Source organism: Hyla sarda, chromosome 3 (genome assembly GCF_029499605.1).
Source record: "Hyla sarda isolate aHylSar1 chromosome 3, aHylSar1.hap1, whole genome shotgun sequence".
NCBI lineage: Eukaryota > Metazoa > Chordata > Amphibia > Anura > Hylidae > Hyla > Hyla sarda.
In genome coordinates this window covers 306,266,377-306,289,156 of record NC_079191.1, presented here as the reverse complement: position 1 = coordinate 306,289,156, position 22,780 = coordinate 306,266,377, and the positions used below count along the sequence as shown (strand labels likewise).

Genomic DNA, 22,780 nt, shown 5'->3' with positions numbered 1-22,780 from the left:
GAATCGCGGCTTCTCCAGGCCAATCGGGTCTCCTGTAACCCAGAAAAAAAAAGGTTGATTGGTGCTATCCGAGACAGCACCAATAATCCTTGCCCAGCAGGAGTGATGAGGCATGGGTGCTACCTCACGATCGCCGTGATTGGTCGGTCGGGACGACCAACCAATCACGGCTCCTGCTAAGTGGTAATTGGCGGTGTCCTAGCACGGCAGGGGTCCTTTACCAGGTCCGGTGGGCGGCAGGGGTCCCTTGCTGGGCAGCGGCGGGATACAGCTGAAGGCGAGGCCTGTGTGCCTCCTGCTGTTACATTAGTAAAACACCCTGCATCCACAGCCAAAGGGAATGCTGGGAGTTTAGTTATGCAACAGATGGAGACACACCACTACAATTCCCAGCATGTGCTTTGTCTGTCCATGCATGCTGGGAGTTGTACTGATGCATCAGTAGCAGTTGCATAACTAAAACTCCCAGCATGCACAGACAGCCAAAGGGAAGGCTGGTAGGTGTAGTTGTGTGCCTCCAGCTGTTGCAGAACTACAACTCCCAGTATGTCCTTCGGCTGACGTGGAAGTTTTAGTTTAGCAACAGCTGGAGGCACACTGGTTGGGAAACGATGAGTTAGGGTCCTTGCACAAGAAAAAAGTTAACACTAGATTACAGGAGCACACCACGATAATGTAAAAATTATCAATAATTTTTTATTAAACATCAATAATTGACACACCACAAGTTAAGCACACAGACATTTAAAAACATTTTTTAAACCCCCACAAGGAGCTGCAGCACAGTCCCAGAGAGAGGCCATGACCCCTCTCCACTGGAAATGTGACCCCATTCTAATAGATGTAAACAATGGTATAGCCTAGCAGTAGGGATCGACCGATATCGATTTTTTAGGGCCGATACCGATAATCTGTGGAGGTTAAGGCCGATAGCCGATAATTTATACCGATATTCTGGTATAAATTATCGGCTATTTCTCCATTGCGCCAGCATAAATCCACTGTGGCAATTCCACAGTATACACAGAGCAACAGAATCCCATTTTAAACAATAGGACTCTGCTGCTAGTGGATTTCCACAGTGAAATAATGCCAGCCGAATGTCCGCAGTGTGGATGAGCGCTTAGTCCCCCTAGACCTCTTAGTTCTCCTCTAGATCCCCCCTTTCCCCTTGTTTGGAACCCTTAGTCCAGTGGAGTCAAAACTGTGGCCCTCCAGATGTTGCAAAACTACAATTCCCAGTATGCCCGTTCCATTGGCTGTACGGGCATGCTGGGAGTTGTAGTTTTGCAACATCTGGAGGGCCACAGTTTGTACACCACTGCCTTAGTCACTCTCAGACCCTCTGTTATTCTCCTTCAGCCACTAAGTCCCCCCCCAGATTCCCTTGTCTCCACCACCACACTTTTCTGCCCTCCTCCCCGACTATAGAATTATTAAAACTTCTCTGCCATCAACCTCCCACACACACCTCTTTGATGCTTTATTATCTTCTAACCCCCCCCCCCCTCTGTGATTTTCTACACTCCAATTACAGCCCCTCCCTCATTCCATACTGCTCTTTCTCTCCCCCATCCTCCTTTTCACCCACCTTGTGGGGAGGACAGCTGAAGCAGCTCTGTGGCGGCGGGATGTCCTCCTCCTCCTCCTCCAACCAGGGTACGGACCGTGACGTTAGGTGCCTGCGTCGTGTGCTGCGTCCCTGCCTGTTAACTCATCGCTGGGGTAATAAAGAAAACTGTGTCCCTGTAGCAGAATGTGACTCTCCTCCACAGAGACACAGTTTCCTTTATAACACCGGCCCGGAGCGAGGTCCCCTTCAGTGCCGAAGGGGAGGAGAGCGGGGAGGTCCGCATATGCTTTATTAAAAGAAAAAGTGCAAGGGCAGATGAACGGCCACTACCGCCTCCTGACATTCGGGGCTCCTTTGCTGACATATGGGGCTCAGGCCCCGGATAATTTGACCTAGTGACGCCCCTGCCGTGGATGGCAGCGTGAGAAAGGTGAGGGAGTGGAGAAGTGGAGGAGCGGAACAGCTGACAGCTTCCTCTTTACCATGCTGTCAGGCAATTGCTCCGCACGGCAAAACAAGGCGTGCGCACGAATCGCGGGACTTCAGTCCCGGCCTGAAGTCCCGCGATTCGTGCGCACGCCTTGTTTTGTGCATTATCGGGATTATCGGCAGGTTAGAAGCCGATACCGATAACGGGAAAAAACGTGAATATCGGCCGATAATATCGGCCGTGCCGATAATCGGTCGATCCCTACCTAGCAGACTGAAAAATTAACCAATATGCAGTGACCGACTGTGAATCTAGTAATATTTGACAAAGTGCATACAAAGGAAATGTGACAAAATAACTGGAAAAAAAAAAAATAAAATATATATTTGATTGACTATATTTGTGTTCAGGCTCCATCCATGTACTAGTGACATGAAACGTATCCTTCATACCTATACAAAGATCTAACCCTAACCCTAGTATAGTGGTCTGAGTTGTGCCATAACCGCGTAATGAGGGAAGGAATAAAATAAGGGAGGGTTCCACAAACGTCATGTGCTCCGCCCCTGTAGGAGAGGGGGGGGGGGGGGGGTTAGATACACACGTCCCACACCTGTTCCCAATAAGCCCCACCTGGAAATGCAGGAGGCGATAATTACTTCCTCCCCTCACACGAATATATGCAATACACATACATGTATTAGTGACAGGAAACGTATCCTTCATACCTATACAAAGATCTAACTCTAGTATAATGGTCTGAGTTGTGCCATAACCGCGTAATGAGGGCACGCCTATAGAGGGCAAAAAGCAACCATACTAGGATGAATACAATTATAATAATACAAATAATACAATAATTAAAAAAAAAATAATACAATGAATACATCCTACACCCAGCATCAATCTTCACATACCTGAATTAGACTATACCTTGTGTGCTGAAAGAGTAGCCTCGACCAACTAGTGGCTACTAGAGGTGGTAACCATACCTTAGAAACTGTGGTAGTAACGACCGTTTCAAATGGACATTGAAGGGCTAACTTCGCGGCAGATCTGACAAGCACCAATCCCCTGCTATTTAAGAGGCAAAACTAAACTGACAGGTAAATTACAAGAATACCTATCTACATGATAGACCGTGTGGGTCATGTCGCCTGACAAGGTTCCCGAAGCTACCTTACCTGATTAAAACTGTGCCGACAGACGAACCTAACTAGCCAATGTACTGACCCAACTGGACTTGGGTGTGATGACCAGTTGCAGATGAAAGGTCCCTGCTTGAGCAACGTACCTGCAGACGTGACCAGTGTTTAGATAAACCATCATGCCTGTAGACCTGACAGGTCTTTGTGACACAGTCGTGCCTGTACCCGTCACAGGTCCCCGTGAGACCATCGAGCCTGTAGACATGATAGGTCTTAGAGAAATCATTGCGCCTGTAACCGTGACAGGTCTTTGTAAACCATTTTTTTTTTTATTACTTCTAATACGTAAGTGTGAAATGCAATAGTGAGATTGTATGAGATCTGAAAACGTGTCAGATTACCTCCATGCCACGTCAAAATCAGTTGTTCTGAAATGAGTCAGCAGCAACCACGATTCAATCCCCGATCCTGAAAAAGCGTCATGAAACTGGGTATTAAATAGACAATATATCTGCAACTAAATACCGGCCATCCTTAAAAGAGAACGTGCAACTATGCCGGATAGTTGAATCCGTGTACTGTAACAAAATGATAACGGAATCGAGAAAAATACAACAGACGAGGTTGTATCTGACCTGAAAACGCGTCAGGTCATAATATAATAAACGATAAAATTGCTCTGAAATGAGTCAGTAGCAACCGACATTACCGCTCAACCTGAAGGGAGTCAGACAACAGGGTAATCATCACGAGTATACCTGACAAGAAACCTGTATGCAGCTGGCGTATTGCTCTGAAAGCCTGGCAGTAACAACAATGACCAATTGTATCCAATACTCTAACCAAATAACCTACGTCCACTGTATGCACCGCATGAAATATGTTAACCGTATATATGGCATAACCTGCTAACAGTATACCCAAAGACAACTCGCTACTCGATATGTTATCGCTCTGAAGACATGTCCGTAACAATAACCCATGTGGCGCATCGCCCCTGCAGACTTGGCAGGCCAACAAATATATGCTCGATATAGCTGCTATGAACGTAAGCACGATATGTACTAATACTGTAATCGTGAATTATAAAAATATGTACAGCAAGAGATGCAACTGCTCATAGACACTGGGAATGTACGCATAGTAATACTACACGCATCCAACTATGGTCGTATGCAACAAATGCTATGTACTGGTGCATATATCATACCCAAGCTGGGAGCGAAAGTACCGAGAGAAGTTGACCAATTCATCCGAAAAAAAATAAATTGGAAATAATCTATTTCAGTAAGGCCATCCGTATTGAATTGGATACCTGAGCTGGCCACAAAATCAGGAATCTGGGCCTCATAACTTTCAGGGACTGGGGTCCAAACAGGTTTACTTGGTTGTGGTGCAGGCTCAGGCAGTGTCCTGTGGCGCCTTTGTCTTTGTTCCTCATCACTATTGGAGGAGGACGGCAAGAGGAATGGGGCGTATTCCTCTTCTGAATCATAGTCCGTCTCCGTATCAGAGGCAAGAATGTTGTACGCCTCTGCCACTGTAAATACCCTTTGCGCTGACCGGGTTGGTCGGGACATTATATAGGGTGGGTTTTCAAATTTGGGATGGGGAGTATGTAATGCTTTTTTACACGTGTGGGGGGGGGGTATGTCAGGTAGGGGTGTATGTGGTGATTTAACACGTGTGGGGGATGTGAAAAATATAAGAGCTTTTTTTTTTGCTAAATGTCCCTAATGCCCTACCTAAAATAAGAACCCAAACTAAACTAATTTATTTATTTATTTTAAATGGACGCCAATTCCTATCACGTAGACTAAACGTTGTCAACCTAACTGCCTATAACTGGAACCTAAACTAATAAACTAAGATGAATTTATGAAGAAAAAAAAAACGGACGCCAACTCCTATGCGCCTAACCTAGATGTCCGCCACCCTAACAACCTGCCTATCCACAGGAACCTAAACTCCTAACTACTAAGATGAATGACGAAACCCCCCTGGGTTCCGAGGTTAGGTGGCTGGCTATCAGTGATAGCCACCATCTTACCAGGACCAGAGCGGTGCCGCAAATAGCGGCAGGTATTCTCATGACGTACAGGTATGTCATAGGTCGGGAAGGGGTTAAGGACTGCTTCAGGGAGTATCACACTTCCATGGAGTACTACGTTTTCCCCTCTTCATTTAAATTTTCCATAATTTGACCCCAATGTACCAAGTCCAGAGTACATTCCAAATTTTAACCCCATAAAACCACTAAATTGCCCAAAAAAACTATTTCATAAAAATAAAATAAACTGATAAGACCTCTGGGGGTATTTTTTTTCCAAAAATGGGTCATGGGTCACTGAGTCATTATCATCGGTGACTTTTTATGTTGCCTCAAATGTGCAGCGCTCTCTCCACCTGAGCGGGTGCGCATTTGAGGCAACAAGTTAGGGACGGCCACACACATCACATTCCCAGAATGATTATTCAGAGCATAGGGTTTGGGGTGGGCATATTTTTTAGTTTTGGCTATGCTCTGGGTCATCATTCTGGGAACATAATCTGTTTTATAATTTTATGTCCCACTGTACCCCTTGTTAGTTATTAGTGTACCCCATATAATGCCCCTTGAGGAGGGGTCCCACTGTTCTGGCTCCATAGGCAGCTGTCTAGAAGCTCCAGGCCCCTGACTGCCCTCCTGTTCCTCCGTGACCAGTGAGCAGAGCAGATCTACGCCCAGATATGAGGTATGTCCTTACTCCAAAGGAATGTATTTACAAATTTTTTTTTTTTTGCTGTTCTGGCACTAAATGTGACATGCCCCCCGATTTCAGCAAAATGTGACTCCTCTTCTGAGCATTGTAGTGCGCCAGCAGAGCCCTTGACATCCACACATGGGGTACTTCCATCCTCAGAAGAGATGAGGTTACACATTTTGGGGGACATTTTCTCCTATTACAGCTTGTAAAAATGTAAAATTTTAGGAAAAACAGCATTTTAGTAAAAAATAAAAAAAATTTATTTACACATCCAAAGTCGTCTAACACCTGTGGGGTGTTAAGGCTCACTGTATCCCTTGTTACATTCCTTGAGGGGTGTAGTTTCCAAAATAGTATGCCATGTGTTTTTTTTTTTTTTTGCTGTCCTGGCACCATAGGGGCTTCCTAAATGGGACATGCCCCCCAAAACCATTTCAGCAAAATTAGATTTGCAAAAGCCAAATATGACTCCTTCGCTTCTGAGCATTGTAGTGCACCAACAGAGCACTTTACATCCACATATGTGGTGTTTCCATACTCAGAAGAGATGGGGTTACAAATTTTGGGGGGCATTTTCTCCTATTAACCCTTGTAAAAATTAAAAATTTGGGGGAAAACTAGAATTTTTGTGAAAAAAAAAAAAAAAAGAAAATCATTTACACGTCCAACTTTAACAAAAAGTCGTGAAACCCCTGTGGGGTGTTAATGCTCACTTGACCCCTTGTTACGTTCCTTGAAGTGTGTAGTTTCCAAAATAGTATGCCATGTGGGTTTTTTTTTTTTGCTGTCCTGACACCATAGGGGCTTCCTAAATGCCACATGCCCCCAAAAACCATTTCAGAAAAACTCACTCTCCAAAATCCCTCTGTCGCTCCTTCCCTTCTGAGCCCTCTAGTGAACCCGCCGAACACTTTACATACACATATGAAGTATTTCCTTACTCGAGAGAAATTGGGTTATACATTTTAGGAAGATTTTTCTCCTTTTACCCCTTGTAAAGATTCAAAAAATGGGTCTACAAGAACATGCGAGTGTAAAAAATGAAGATTTTGAATTTTCTCCTTCAATTTGCTGCTATTCCTGTGAAACACCTAAAGGGTTAACACAATTACTGAATATCATTTTGAATACTTTGAGAGGTGCAGTTTTTATAATGGGGTCATTTGTGGGGCATTTCTAATATAAAAGCCCTTCAAATCCACTTCAAAACAGAACTGGTCCCTGAAAAATTTAGATTTTGAAAATTTGGGGAAAAATTGGAAAATTGCTGCTATACTTTGAAGCCCTCTGATGTCTTCCAAAAGTAAAAACACGTCAACTTTATGATGCAAATATAACGTAGACATATTGTATATGTGAATCAATATATAATTTATTTGGAATATTCATTTTCCTTATAAGCAGAGAGCTTCAAAGTAAAAAAAAAAATGCAAAATTTTCAATTTTTTCATCAAATTTTGGAATTTTTCACCAAGAAATGATGCAAGTATCGACAAAATTTCACCACTAACATAAAGTAGAATATGTCACGAAAAAACAATCTCGGAAGCAGAATGAAAGGTAAAAGCATTCCAGAGTTATTAATGCTTGAAGTGACAGTGGTCAGATGTGCAATCCCTTTATTTTGATGACCTCTAACTTTTTTACTTTTCCGTATAAGCGGCGGTATGGGGGCTCATTTTTTGCGCCATGATCTGTACTTTTTTTTGATACCACATTTGCATATAAAATACTTTTAATACATTTTATTTAAAAAAATTATAAAAAATGTATTAAAAAAGTAGGAATTTTGGACTTTTTTTTTCGTTCACGCCGTTCACCGTACGGGATCATTAACATTTTATTTTAATAGTTCGGACATTCACGCACGCGGCGATACCAAATATGTCTATAAAAATATTTTTTTGTGCTTTTTGGGGGTAAAATAGTAAAAAACGGACGTTTTACTTTTTTATTGGGGGAGGGGATTTTTCACTTTTTTTTTTACACTTGAATAGTCCCCATAGGGGACTATTCATAGCAATACCATGATTGCTAATACTGATCTGTTCTATGTATAGGACATAGAACAGATCAGTATTATCGGTCATCTCCTGCTCTGGTCTGCTCGATCACAGACCAGAGCAGGAGACGCCGGGAGCCGGACGGAGGAAGGAGAGGGGACCTCCGTGCGGCGTTATGAATGATCGGATCCCCGCAGCAGCGCTGCGGGCGATCCGATCATTCATTCAAATCGCGCACTGCCGCAGATGCCGGGATCTGTATTGATCCCGGCACCTGAGGGGTTAATGGCGGACGCCCGCGAGATCGCGGGCGTCGGCCAATGCCGGCGGGTCCCTGGCTGCGATCAGCAGCCGGGATCAGCCGCACATGACACGGACATCGCTCCGATGCCCGCGGTTATGCACAGGACGTAAATGTACGTCCTGGTGCGTTAAGTACCACCGCACCAGGACGTACATTTACGTCCTGCGTCCTTAAGGGGTTAAGGGGTTAAGCGGTACAAAAATATAAAAGTATCTAGCCATGGGTATCATTTTAATCGTATTGACCCACAGAATAAAGAACACGTCATTTTTACCGTAAAGTGTACAGTGTGAAAACAAAACCCTCCAAAATGTGCAAAATTTTGGTTTTCATTTAAATTACCTCCCTAAAAATTTTTTTTTGGGGTTCGCCGTACATTTTATGGTAAAATTAGAGGTTTCATTACAAAGTACAATTGGTCACGCAAAAAAAAAAACAAGCCCTTTTATGGGTCTGTAGATGGAAATATAAAGGAGTTATGGATTTTAGAAGGCGAGGAGGAAAAAACGAAAACGAAAAAATAAAATTGGCCTGGTCCTTAAGGTGAAAATGGGCTTGGTCATTAAGGGGTTAAATGGGCACTTTCAGATATAAAAACATTTGCAATTTTCATACTGAAAAAGCCAGTCAAAGAACTGTTTCAGCTGTTGCAAAACTACAACTCCCAGCATGCCTGCACAGCCAAATGATGTGTGGGCATGCTGGGAGTTGTGGTTTTGCAACAAGTGGAGGAACACAGCCTGCAGCAACACTGCTGTAAATCAGTTTTCCCAATCCTATGCCTCCAGCTGTTGCAAAACTACAACTCATAGGATGTGTGGGCATGCTGGGAGCTGTAGTTTTGCAAAAGTTGTAGGCACACAGTGGGGGAGATTTATCAAACCCTGTGTAGAGGAAGAGTGTTGCAGTTGCCCATAGCAACCAATCAGATTTCTTCTTTCATTTTTAAAGAGGCCTGTGATAAATGAAAGAAGTGATCTGATTGGTTGCTATGGGCAACTGCACCACTCTTCCTGTGCACAGGTTTTGATAAATCTCCCCCAGGAAAGGGTTACTGCTCCCAGAGCAGTGAGGGTGGGGGAGTGGTCATCACAGTGAGGACCCGCCCCTCTACTGTGAATGAAAAGTACTTTCACTTTGCAATTACTCCAAGTAAATAACGTGAATTCTAAGAGAAATATTGGGCACAGGCACATAAATATTATATGTACATGATCAGGATGAGATACTGAGCAACATATAACAGTTTTGTTTTTTTGGGTGATCTGACGGGTACACTTTAAGTACCAGGGCTTGAGGGCATACCTGTACGCCATTGGTCCTGGACAGGTTAAGCCACAGATCGGATGGCGAGGAGGCCCCAACTAGCTACATCATGGGTGTCAAACATGCAGCCTGCGGCCCGGCAAAGATATTCATTGCTCTAGTCAGGGCCGGATCATCATTGGCGCTCCTGGAGCGCCTGCTCCGGGCCCCGTGCCCTCAGGGGGCCCCGTCACATTCGGGGCATCCCTGTGTCCCGAAAAATCTTTTCAGGACACAAGGATGCCACAGTTACCTATCTGCGGCCCCACGTTAACTTTAAAAAACACAGGGGCCGCCGGGAGGTAGCGCATGCAGATACTGCCAACCTATTGTGGGGGAGCTATACTGCCAACCTATTGTGGGGGAGCTATACTGCCAACCTAATGTGGGGGAGCTATACTGCCAACCTAATGTGGGGGAGCTATACTGCCAACCTAATGTGGGGGAGCTATACTGCCAACCTAATGTGGGGGAGCTATACTGCCAACCTAATGTGGGGGGGCTATACTGCCAACCTAATGTGGGGGGGGCTATACTGCCAACCTAATGTGGGGGAACTATACTGCACAGTCTTGTGCAGGAGGGCCGGTGCAAAGGGGAGCATGGAGTGTTGTACAAAAGGGACATGGGATCTTGTGAAGGGGGGTCATGGGGTCTTGTGAAGGGGGTCATGAGGTGTTGCACAGGGGGAGCATGGGGTCTTGTGCAATGGGGGGGGGCATGGGGTCTCGTGCAAAGGGGGGGGGGGCATGGGGTCTTGTGCAAAGGGGGGGGCATGGGATCTTGTGCAAAGGGGGGGGCATGGGATCTTGTGCAAAGGGGGGGGGCATTTTTTTTTTCCTTTTATGCGGCCCACATAAACTTAAACCTTGTTTTTTTTGGCCCATGTTAGCCTTTGAGTTTGACCTGCTTGATGTACATGAACATCCACACAGTATAAAGCATCACTAAGTCTACACAGAAAGTCCCCACAGAGGCTGAGGAGACAGCTGTGACAGGGCAGGAGCCTTCTCGCCATAACTCACCCGTCTCCGGAGAAGCTTCCTAGTTCGCTCGGACCGACACTTCTCACAGGGAATTCACCTTCCACATCCGTGGAAACAGCAGAAGTCACCGGCCGTGCACAGTACTAGGTAAGAGATCCAGCAGGAGGATGGGAGGTTACACGTTCCCTACACGGGCTAGCCTGGCAGCTTCCTGGGCCTTGTAGTTTATGTTACTCGGCGACAAGTGTGAGGAGGAACTACGTTTCCAATGATACCTCGGGGTATCCTGCGTAGAACAAATAGGAAGGCTCTAGCGGCCAGCCAATGGGGGCAGTGCGGGGACGTGCTGCGGCTGACAGAGCAGTTGTTGGGTGGAGCTATGGGGCTTGGGATGACGGCACGGCTCGGTGTATGAGGGAGGGGGCACCAGCGCTCTGCAAGACGCCTACCAGCTCTCTTCTGTAACCTTGCGCTTCGGACTGGGAGCAGTCGCAACTGATGGACAAACATTAGGGAGTTGCGGTGGAGCAGGTGCGGGATTGTTTGGTGCGGGATTGTTTGGTGCAGAGCTGTGGAGCCTGAAGTGGCGGAGGAGGGTGGTTTGGACGCGGGCTAATCCAGTAAGATGTAATGGTCGCTGGCTCTGCACGACGCTATACACGGTGGATGAACAATAGGGAGAAAGCGGCGATCAGCAGTATCCCAGCTCCGCGTCTCCCTGCCAGTGTCCCCTCATCCCAGGAGCCGTGCTGTGTGCCCGGGCACTGCCCCCCTGGCGGCTGCTCAGCTGTGCTGGTGTGTGGCACAGGGTCCCTTGGTGTTGTGTCATCTCCTATACGTTATTTTGCTGATCGCATTTTGTGCGTCATGTGAAGAGCGCAGGTGAAGCCAGTGTGTGCTGTGCGGCTGGTACCCAGGTTGTGCTGCTGCTGCTGCTTGTTGATCTTTGTGGCACCATCATCTCATCCGAGGCCTGCTGCACCGTCTGTTCTCCTGCCTCAGGGACCTCACTGCTGCACTCGGACTGCTGCAGAACCTCTTCCCGGGCTGTGCTCTTCTCAAGTCCGATTCCACCTCATTCCAATATAGTCTGACATGAGGCTAGGAAGTTTCTAAAAGGGCTACTGGTTCTCCAGTCTGGCTTGGACTGACTGCTGGTCCACGGATCTCGGTTTATAAGAAATCTCCGCCATTTGTTCGAGGATCAGACCCGGCTTCTCACGCCATCCCATGGATGTAAACAAATCCGTAAGCCCTTTCTTTACTATGGAGTCATTTCAATGTTCTATATACAACAGTCTCGGTCCCTCTGAGCCAGAAACACGGTAGCAAGTGTCTTTATTACTGGCAACATTGTGGGAATTTATCACTGCAGGGTGCCTCCAGCTGTTGCAAAACTACAATTCCCAGAATGCCCGGACAGCCTTTGGCTGTCCGGGCATTCTGGGAGTTGTAGTTTTGCAGCAGCTGGAGGCAACCTGCTTGGGGTAACACAGTATCAGTGCATTGTACACTGTTTTTCTGTTCTATTATGTTGCGCTTTTTTTGTGCGTTTTTTTTATTTTTATTTTTTGATAGAGCTTTCCGTTTGTTTTCTAAGTTATTGTGGTTGGTGGATACTTTATTTGCAGTGGATAACGAGCTTTCATGTGCACTTTTTCGTATATTGCGCACTAATTTTGCACGCGGTAGCATTATTTTGTGCAAGCATACACCAACAAAGAGGACATGCAGAAAAGCGTCAGATGCCGGAGCACAAAGCTTCCCTGCAGATCACCCGTTTCCATATTTGCACATTTATCAAGTCCCGTGCACCATTTTGGTAAATTTCGAGCAGCAGTGCACAAAAATACACCAAGCAAATATGGGTAAAATGTATATTACCTCACACCAACATTGAGAAGTGTCCCCCATTGTGTGTATAAGGATATTGCAGTGATGGGAGGGGGTGTATGTGTTATTGCGGTGGGCCGGCAGCACTTAAATTACCCTCCAGAAGAGACGCACTCCTAATGCTGCCCGTCTAAGGGTGCGTTCACACTGAGGAATAATTTCTGTCAGGAAATTGCTGCCTTCATCGTCAAGCGGAATGTCCATGTGGAAATGAATAGGAATGAAGGAGGAGGCTATTTAATCTACTTTACGATGTTGGGCAGAATTTTTTTTTTACCATTGACTTCTGTTGGATTCTGCTCGCGGATTCCACTTGAAGAATGAACATGTTCTTACTTAAAGCGGAAAGGAATTCAGCGTCGGAATTCCGCTAGAAGAATTTCCGCAGTGTGAACAGGAAAGCAGAAATAACATTAAAGTCAATGGGCAGAGGGGAGGTGAATTAATTTGGAGCGGAGAATTCAAGAGGAATTACTCGAGTAAATTCCTCTTGAATTACTCAGTGTGAACGCCTAAGGGTGCCTAAGGGTGCATTCACATCACGATTTTACCATCCTACTTTTTCTCACGATTTTTTTTTACCTTCAAATCGTACAAATCTGCATGCCAAGTCGTATCCATTGACTTCCATTTAGTAATCATAGCCAACACATGCATCAGTTTGGATCCGCATCCGAATTTGCATGATTTGAGATCGGGGGTAAAATCGTGGTTGACCACGATTTTTCACCCAGATTCAAATCTGTTCTGTTTGAAATAATTTTTTTATTACCGTATATACTCGAGTATTAGCCGTTCCAAATATAAGCAAAGGCCCCTAATTTCACCCCAGAAACCTAGGAAATGTTATTGACTCGACTATAAGCCTAGGGTGGGAAATAAATCATCCCCTCCCCCCCCGTCATTATCCAGACCCCCATCATTAACATCCTCGTCATCATCCAGGCCTCCGTCATCATCCCCCTCATCATCACCCCACCTTCATCATCACCGCCTGTCAATCCCTTCGTCATAATCCAGACCCCCCTTTTGTTTTTTACTCCCCTCCCCAGTTGTGGAAGGGTGAGCTGGTCCAGGCTGTCCATCTTCAGCCATCTATGCTGCAGGGACCGTCCGGTGGGGAGGGTTACTCATTCTGGGTCCATCTTCACCGGGAGGCCCTCTTCTCCACTCCGGGCCGGCCACGGACTAGTGACGTTGCATTGACGACAACGCGTCCGTGATGTCCCTGGATGGTGGCGTCAATGCAGCGCCACTAGTTCGGGGCTGGTCCGGAGCGGAGAAGAGGGCCTCCCTGTGTAGATGGACAGCCCGGAACGAGTAACCCTCCCCACCGGATGGTCCCTGCAGCATGGATGGCCTGGCCCATCCCCTCACAGCTAAGCCAGAAGCGTTTTTTTTTTTTTTTAGCGTTTTTTGTTCACTCAAGTATAAGCTGAGGGGGGCGTTTTCAGCACGAAAAATCTTATACTCGAGTATATACTGTATTATGGCCTATGTAAATCATATTGAATCGTGTGACTGTGCGATTTCATCAGATTTATCGCAAACAATTTCTTTTCACACATGTGCAGTAGCGTCTTTAAATAAACTTTATTGCCCATGACATACATATAATTTTCCAAACATGATCAGATTTTTTTTTTTTGTGAAAAATGGGATTACATTTTCAGCTGTACGATTTTTTGATATGATTTTAAATTGGATACCAAACAATTTTTTAAATACGATTTCAGTTAATCCGATTTTACTGTCTGGTAATTGGATGGTAAAATCGTTATGTGAACCAGACCTAACTGCGCTCAATCCGCCTCTATGCAGTCAGCGAGCGACTTTTTCTGTTTTTGCCATCTCTGTACATATCAATAGATGTGAGCGGTGGTGATGTCTTAGGGACTGGCTCATGGAAATAACTGGAATAAAAATGGCATCCACAGCCAGTTTTGTATGCCAGGTCAGGGTTGGCATAGATTTGCGACAAATTTAGGGCTTTGCAACAGATTGCACATGATAAATTTATGATCACTGCAAAAAGTTATTGAGACTATGGCATAGCTATGCAATTTTAGGAAAAAGTTATGTAAAAAGATTGTCTGACACAACATTCTATTCCAATTAACACCGCCTGCCCAACAAAAACATATACTCAGTTATATTCAAAGGGGCACAATTTATTAATAGTTGATTTAGCTTCTCAAAATACATACAAGGCAATAACTGTTACTAAAATTACTAAAGGAATCTAATTGCAATAAAATCGCTGCACGTGTGTACTAAGGAGGAAAAAATACAAATCTAATAGAACAGTAAGAGATAGTAGGAAATAAGCTCTTTAGCCATGAAATGGTGTCTGCAAATGCAATTGGTCTATTTGGTCTATTTGTAGCATCCTCATTACTGAATTTGCAATTCTGCTGATGTCTGCCATTAACCCTTCAGATGCTGTGATTAATACTGATCACGATATCTGAAATATTGCGGTGGTCTTCAGACTGCCATTCAACCACCTGTGGTGCATGAGCCCCCCCCCCCCCCCCAATAAAAAAAATGTAGCAAACAAAATGTTAAAAAAAATAAATGAAGATATATCTAGTAACGACGAGTGCATAAATGTCCAAACTATTACAATAACATTTTAATGATCCCGTATGGCTAATGGCGTAAACGTAAAAAAAAAATAAATCTAAATTTAGCTCTCATGCAGCCCCGTGTATGGAAAAATGAAGATGTCGGTGATCAGAACAGAGTGATTTTAACCTCTTAAGGACTGATGGCGTATGGATACGCCCGTGGGAATTCCGGTCCCTGCCGCTGGACCGGGATGCCTGCTGAAATCATACAGCAGGCATTCCAACACATCGCCGAGGGGGTCCTCAAACCCCCCCCCATGTCGGCGATCGCAGGAAACCGCATGCCAATTGAGACATGCAATTTTCTTCTGGGCTGATCGGGTGTCTGGTGACCCGATCGCCTGGAATATAGGGATGTCAGTGAGAGCCCCGATCATCCTAAGGGATAGGAGCGAGGTTGCAGTGCTGCAACCTCCTCCTATCCCCTGCCATTAGTCAGCACTGAGTACTGACCAATGGCAGTTGAAGACAGGGGGTTACCATGCCATGGAAACCCCCCCCCCCGCTCTGCTCACTCCAGGATGGCCGGGGGGGAGAAGATGGTGGGCGGTACTTGTAAAGAAGATGCGGTGCAGACCGGCGATCATCGGTGGCACCAGCGGAGATCAGCGGCGCAGGTAGGGAGGCAACAGCGCGGAGCATCAAGGAAGGTGGGAGTATCTTTACTGCTGCCTTCCTAGTGGTTGCCAAACTGCAACTCCCAGCATGCCCAGGCAGCCAAAGGCTGTCTGGGCATGCTGGGAGTTGTAGTTTTGCAACATCTGGAGGGTCACAGTTTGGAGACCACTATTACAGTGGTGCCCAAACGGTAGCCCTCCAGATGTTGCAAAACTACAACTCTCAGCATGCCTAGACTTCCCAGGCATGCTGGGAGTTGTAGTTCTGTAACATCTGTCCCATCAGATTTAGCAATTTTCATGAAAATTTGGAAAATTGCTGCTCTTCTTTGAAGCCCTCTAATGTCTTCAAAAAGTAAAAATATATCCATTTTATGATGCCAACAAAGTAAACATATTGTATTTGTGAATCAATATATAATGTATTTGCAATATCCATTTTCCTTACAAGCAGAGAGTTTCAAAGTTAGAAAAATGCAAAATTTTCATGAAATTTTGGGATTTTTCACCAAGAAAGGATGCAAGTAACGACGAAAATTTACCACCAAAATAAAGTAGAATTTTTCATGAAAAAAACATTCTCAGAATCCGAATAAATTGGTAAAAGCATCCCAGAGTTATTTAATGTATAAAGTGACAGTGGTCACATGTGCAAAAAAGGGCTGAGTCCGTAAGGTGAAAAAGGAAAGGGGTTAAACATACAAATTTTGTTAAAATATTTTTTTTTTTAACTGGTTGCCGTCTAAGGACGAGCTAGCAAGCGGTGTATGGCGCAGGCTCTTGACTTGAGCCCGCTCCATACCGGCCGGCCCCCAGATGACTCCTGTAGCTGGGGGTGCTGTTAATAGCCGACTTGCGTTGATCGCCCGCGGCTGGCTATTAACCCTTTAGATCGCCGCTGTCAAAATGAACAGCAGCGTCTAAAGGGACTGAAAGTGTAAAATATATATATATATATTTAAATAAAAAGTTTTCAAAAACACCCATTAATCCCTTCCATATTAAAAGTTTGAAACCCCCCCCCCCTTTTCCCAAATTCCATATAAAATTATGTAATCATAATTAGAGTAGTGCACTTTTGGTAAAAATAACACCTTATATTTATTCTGTAGATCCATACGGTTACAAGGATACCTAATTTATATAGCTTTTATTTTACTACATGCACCAAAATTTGTATGTTGAAAATTGGCATCTTCTGACCCCCATAACTTCTTAATTTTTCCATATACAGGGATGTGTGAGGGCTCAATTTTTGTGCCGTCATCTGAAGTTTTTCTCTGTATCATTTTTGTTTTGTGATGGGACTTTTTGATCGCTTTTAATGGTATACAAAGTGACCAAAAATATGCCATTTTTGGATTTTGGTATTTTTTTTAAATGTAAAAGCCATTGACTGTGCGGTTTAATTAACATTACATTTTTATAGTTCAGACATTTGCACACATGGCGATACCACATATGTTTATTTTTATTATGATTAGAGCTGAGTGAAGTTACAGTGATTCGATAAGAACTTCTCGGCTCAGCAGTTGCTGATTTTAGCCTGCATAAATGATTTCAGCTTTCAGTGCTCCGGTGGGCTGGAAAAGGTGGATACAGTCCTAGGAGACTCTCTCTCCTACGACTGTATCCACCTTTTCCAGCCCACCGAAGCACCTGAAAGCTGAACTAATTTATGCAGGCTAAAGCAATCAACTGCCGAGCCGAGAAGTTTGTGACGAATCGAAGTAACTTCACTCAGCTCTAATCATAATAAAAATAAACATATGTGGTATCGCCATGTGTGCAAATGTCTGAACTATAAAAATGTAATGTTAATTAAACCGCACAGTCAATGGCTTTTACATTTAAAAAAAATACCAAAATCCAAAAATGGCATATTTTTGGTCACTTTGTATACCATTAAAAGCGATCAAAAAGTCCCATCACAAAACAAAAATGATACAGAGAAAAACTTCAGATGACGGCACAAAAATTGAGCCCTCACACATCCCTGTATATGGAAAAATTAAGAAGTTATGGGGGTCAGAAGATGCCAATTTTCAACATACAAATTTTGGTGCATGTAGTAAAATAAAATAAAAACTATTTAAATTAGGTATCCTTGTAACCGTATGGATCTACAGAATAAATATAAGGTGTCATTTTTGCCAAAAGTGCACTGCGTACAATCAAAAGCGCCCAAAAGTTACAAAATTGCAATTTTTCTTTGAATTTTGTCCCACAAATATATTTTTTCTGGTTTTGCCTAGATTTTGTAGTGATATGATTGGTCATTACAAAATGAGATTGGTGGCGCAAAAAAAAAAAAAAAAAAAAGCCCTCTATAGGTGCTAAATTAAAGAGGTTATCCACCATAAGGTGATTTTAGTACTTATCTGCCAGAACTGGTTGTTTTCTGTTTGATTTTGTTCTCTAAACTACACATCCCACAGTTCCTTGCTTGAAAGTTTGAGATCACAAACGCCCCCTCCCATAGGCTTGCATGGGCGGAGCGTGACGTCACACGGAAGCGGAGGTGTGACGTCACACGCCGCCTGCCCCGTGGTCGCCAGTAATCGGACCCAGAGCGAACATGCTCCTGGGACTGATTTTTAACTGGGGTGCTGCGTGCAAGATCACAGGGGACCCCCCGCGATCAGGCATCATATCCCCTATCCTTTGGATAGGGGATAAGATGTCTAAGCGCTGGAATACCCCTTTAAAGGAGTACTGTAGTGCAAATTTTTATTCTTCCCCTGTGCCCGGGCTGCAAAAAGTAAAAAAACTAACTTTGACTCACCTGCTGACATTCCCCCGTTGCGCCAATATCTGTGTCCTGGTCCTCCAGTACCTTTCTTCTTCTGCTTCCTGGGGGATGGTGAGTCATATTGCGCTCAGCTTTTCGTCAGCCACAGCGATGTCCCACCTTGGCCGGTAATAGGAAACTGAGCTCAGCCTATATCGGCAGGTGAGTCAAAGTTTGTTTTACTGTTTGCAGCCCGGGCACAGGAGAAGAATAAAAATTTGCACTACAGGTTGTACCCACAGTTCTATATTTGAACTCTGTGTTATACATACTCAGTGCAACAGTAGTCCATTTTCTAATAATTGCTCCCACAGTTGATTTCTTCACACCATGCTGCTTGCCTATTGCAGATTTAATCTTCCCGGCCTGGTGCAGGTCTACAATTTTGTTTCTGGTGTCCTTCAACAGCTCTTAGTAGAGTTTGGAGTGTGACTGTTTGAGGTTGTGGACAGATGTCTTTTATACTGATAACAAGTTCAAACAGGTGCCATTAATACATATAATGAGTGGAGGAGAGAGGAGACTCTTAAAGAAGTTACAGGTCTGTGAGAGCCAGAAATATTGCTTACAGAATTTTTGGAAATAGGTTTCTCTGAATGAAGGCGCTGGTCCCCAAATTTTATGAAGTTTTTTATTAGCGACGCGTTTCTATCCCTGTCCGGGATCGAAACGCGCTGCTAATAAAACTTTTTCAATACATTTGGGGACCAGCGCCTTCATTCAGAGGAACCTATTTCCAAAAATTCCGATATTCCACTTCCAACGGATAGACTGACGTCACTCCGGTAAGTTCCTCGTGGCAGCGGTCCGGCCGTTTCTTTCCAGACACTACTGTAGGTGTTGTGCCCTGAGCGCAACACCTAAGGGTAAGAACCCATCTTTCTCTTTTCAGCTACATCCTTTAAACAGTCTTCACCAGGGGTGCACCTCTTGTTGTTTTGTCTTTCTTTTATATTATGCCAGACGGTAATGGACATGCTTGGGAAGGATCTGTGCTTGTCTTGGGGGCTAAACAGCTATGTTGGGAAATTACCAGAATGCTGTGGCTAGCTTTTTGTTAACTGGCTATTTTTTTGTTGAAGTTTGTTCCATTAGGGTGTGTTCACATGCTAGTAACTAGCAGCGGATTTTCCGATGTGGGAAGTACGCTGCGAGTTACGCTACCATTTGAATGGGTCCGCGGACAGTCCGCAAATCTGACACTATTGCAGACTGTCTGTGGACTCATTTAAATCAATGGTAGCAAAACTCGCAGTGGAAAATCCGCTGCTAGTTACTAGCATGTGAACGCACACTTAAACTACAAATCCCATTAAACCTTGTTTGTGAGCGTTGGGTCATTTTTCTCCCAGCCTACCCATTGAAGCACACCTGTGATCTCTTTACTGCAATAGACCATTTTTTTTCTGACTAGGGCGACCCCAGCTGTTGCAAAAACAGAATGATCTTCCTCCCGCCCGTCACTCCAACTATTGAATCAAAGACTGGCTCCCTTTGATCCCTGGTGGTCGAGTGGGGTGGATTGCGGGGGGGGGGAGGGGGTTTGGGGGTCGGGGGGGCGATCCATTGCTGAGGTAGCCTGAGGGCTTACCTCTCCTTCCAGGCTTTATCAATCGAGCGCACATGAAACCACATTTATCTGTATGAGGAATCAAATGATTCCTCATAAAAGTCCCCTAAGTGGACTAAAAGTGTAAAAATAAAAAAATAAAAACACACACAATAACCCCTTCCTTATTTTTAAAGTTTAAATCAACCCCCTTTTCCCAAATTCCATATAAAAAATAAATAAACATAATAAAAATAAACATATTTGGTATCGCCACATGCGTATATGTCTGAACTATAAAAATATTTTGTTAATTAAACAGCACCGTCAATGGCGTACACACAAAAAAAAATCATAAATAAAGTCCGAAATAGCATATTTTTGGTCACTTTTTATACCATAAAAAAATAAAGTGATCAAAAATTTCGATGAAAACAAAAATGGTACAGATAAAAACTTCAAATCACAGCACAAAATATGAGCCCTCATACCGGCCTGTACGCGAAAAAATAAAGTTATAGGGGTCAGAAGATGACCATTTTAAATGTATTAATTTTCCTGCATGTACCGTATATACTCGAGTATAAGCCGAGTTTTTCAGCACGATTTTTCGTGCTGAAAACACCCCCCTCGGCTTATACTCGAGTGAACTCCCCCACCCGCAGTGGTCTTCAACCTGCGGACCTCCAGAGGTTTCAAAACTACAACTCCCAGCAAGCCCGGGCAGCCATCGGCTGTCCGGGCTTGCTGGGAGTTGTAGTTTTGAAACCTCCGGAGGTCCGCAGGTTGAAGACCACTGCGGCCTTCAACATCATCCAGCCCCCTCTCACCCCCTTTAGTTCTGAGTACTCACCTCCGCTCGGCGCTGGTCCGGTCCTGCAGGACTGTCCGGTGAGGAGGTGGTCCGGTGGGATAGTGGTTCCGGGCTGCTATCTTCACCGGGGAGGCCTCTTCTAAGCGCTTCGGGCCCGGCCTCAGAATAGTCACGTTGCCGTGACAACGACGCAGAGGTGCGTCATTTGCGTCATTGTTAAGGCAACGCATCTATTCCGGGCCGGAAGCGCGGAGAAGAGGCGCCCCCGGTGAAGATAGCAGCCCGGACCACCTCCTCACCGGACCACCTCCTCACCGGACAGCCCTGCAGGACCGGACCAGCGCCGAGCGGAGGTGAGTACTCAGAACTAAAGGGGGTGAGAGGGGGGCTGGATGATGTTGAAGTCCGCAGTGGTCTTCAACCTGCGGACCTCCGTAGGTTTCAAAACTACAACTCCCAGCAAGCCCGGACAGCCGATGGCTGCCCGGGCTTGCTGGGAGTTGTAGTTTTGAAACCTCTGGAGGTCCGCAGGTTGAAGACCACTGAGGGCGAATGATGAGAAGAGGATGATGAAGGGGGGGTGTGGGGATGATGAAGGGGGGTGGGGATGATTACAAGGGGATGATGAAGGGGGGATGTGCGGGATGATAAGGGGATGATGAAGGGGGGATGTGTGGGATGATGACAAGGGGATGATGAAGGGGGATGTGTGGGATGACAAGGGGATGATGAAGGGGGGATGTGTGGGATGATGACAAGGGGATGATGATGAGGATGTTAATGACGGGTCTGGATGATGACAGGGGGGATGAGGTATTTCCCACCCTAGGCTTATACTCGAGTCAATAACTTTTCCTGGGATTTTGGGTTGAAATTAGGGGTCTCGGCTTATACTCGGGTCAGCTTATACTCGAGTATATACGGTAGTTATGATTGTTTCCCAAAGTACGACAAAATCAAACCTATATAAGTAGCGTATCATTTTAACCGTATGGACCTACAGAATAGTGATAAGGTGTCATTACCGAAAAATGCATTGCGTAGAAACGGAAGCCCCCAAAATGGTGTTTTTTCTTCAGTTTTAAGGCGAGAAAATAGAGGGGGGGCTCAACCGTACAAAATTACAATAAATAAACCGGGGTGCTACCTACAGTGACAAAACATATCACAAAGCAAGAAAAGAGAAAGAAACACTGTATAACAGTGCACACCCAAGGTATTTAATAATCAATACTCCTTTATTGTACAAAAGGTTACATTTAATTACATCACACTCTAATGTAGACAAGGACATCTAAAAACATTTAAAAGACCCATAAGAGGGACACAGTACAACACGGGGAGGGGCCATGAACCCCCTCACCCAAAGTCCCGTCCTGCAAGAATAGTCAAGATAACAACAATACTGCTTCTACAAAGTGCACAATGCGGTAAACATAAATTACTTAAGGTACACTCAGAACCATAATAAGGTATAATAAATTAGCCTAGAAATAGAGGAATGCAAGGTAAGTGTACAAAATATAAATACATATGAATATAGATGATGAGGTAAGCAAACCGCAGACAGAGGAGCAGCTAGGTATAAAAGTGCAGGACAGGACCACCCGACCCCATGCGTTCCGTCACACCAAGGTGACTTCCTTGACAACACCCCTGAGGAAGTCACCTTGGTGTGACGGAACTCGTGGGTCGGGTGGTCCTGTCCTGCACTTTTATACCTAGCTGCTCCTCTGTCTGCGGTTTGCTTACCTCATCATCTATATTCATATGTATTTATATTTTGTACACTTACCTTGCATTCCTCTATTTCTAGGCTAATTTATTATACCTTATTATGGTTCTGAGTGTACCTTAAGTAATTTATGTTTACCGCATTGTGCACTTTGTAGAAGCAGTATTGTTGTTATCTTGACTATTCTTGCAGGACGGGACTTGGGGTGAGGGGGTTCATGGCCCCTCCCCGTGTTGTACTGTGTCCCTCTTATGG

The 22,780-nt window shown here is 44.8% G+C and overlaps 2 protein-coding genes across 8 annotated transcripts in view; one reads left to right on the top strand and one right to left on the bottom strand.

The window, feature by feature from the left end:
- GGPS1 (geranylgeranyl diphosphate synthase 1) overlaps positions 1 to 10,554 on the bottom strand; it is a 48,825-nt gene extending 38,271 nt beyond the window's left edge. For both annotated transcript variants that reach the window (XM_056566995.1, XM_056566996.1), the window contains exon 1: positions 10,536 to 10,554. The gene's annotated coding sequence lies outside the window, so the exon portion shown is untranslated. The remainder of the gene's footprint in view (positions 1 to 10,535) is intronic.
- Positions 10,550 to 22,780, top strand: part of ARID4B (AT-rich interaction domain 4B) — a 424,644-nt gene continuing 412,413 nt past the window's right edge. For 5 of the 6 annotated variants that reach the window (XM_056566988.1, XM_056566991.1, XM_056566990.1 and 2 more), the window contains exon 1: positions 10,556 to 11,744. The gene's annotated coding sequence lies outside the window, so the exon portion shown is untranslated. Of the gene's footprint in view, positions 11,745 to 22,780 lie in introns of all 6 variants that reach the window. The other variant, XM_056566987.1, reaches the window with a different exon arrangement.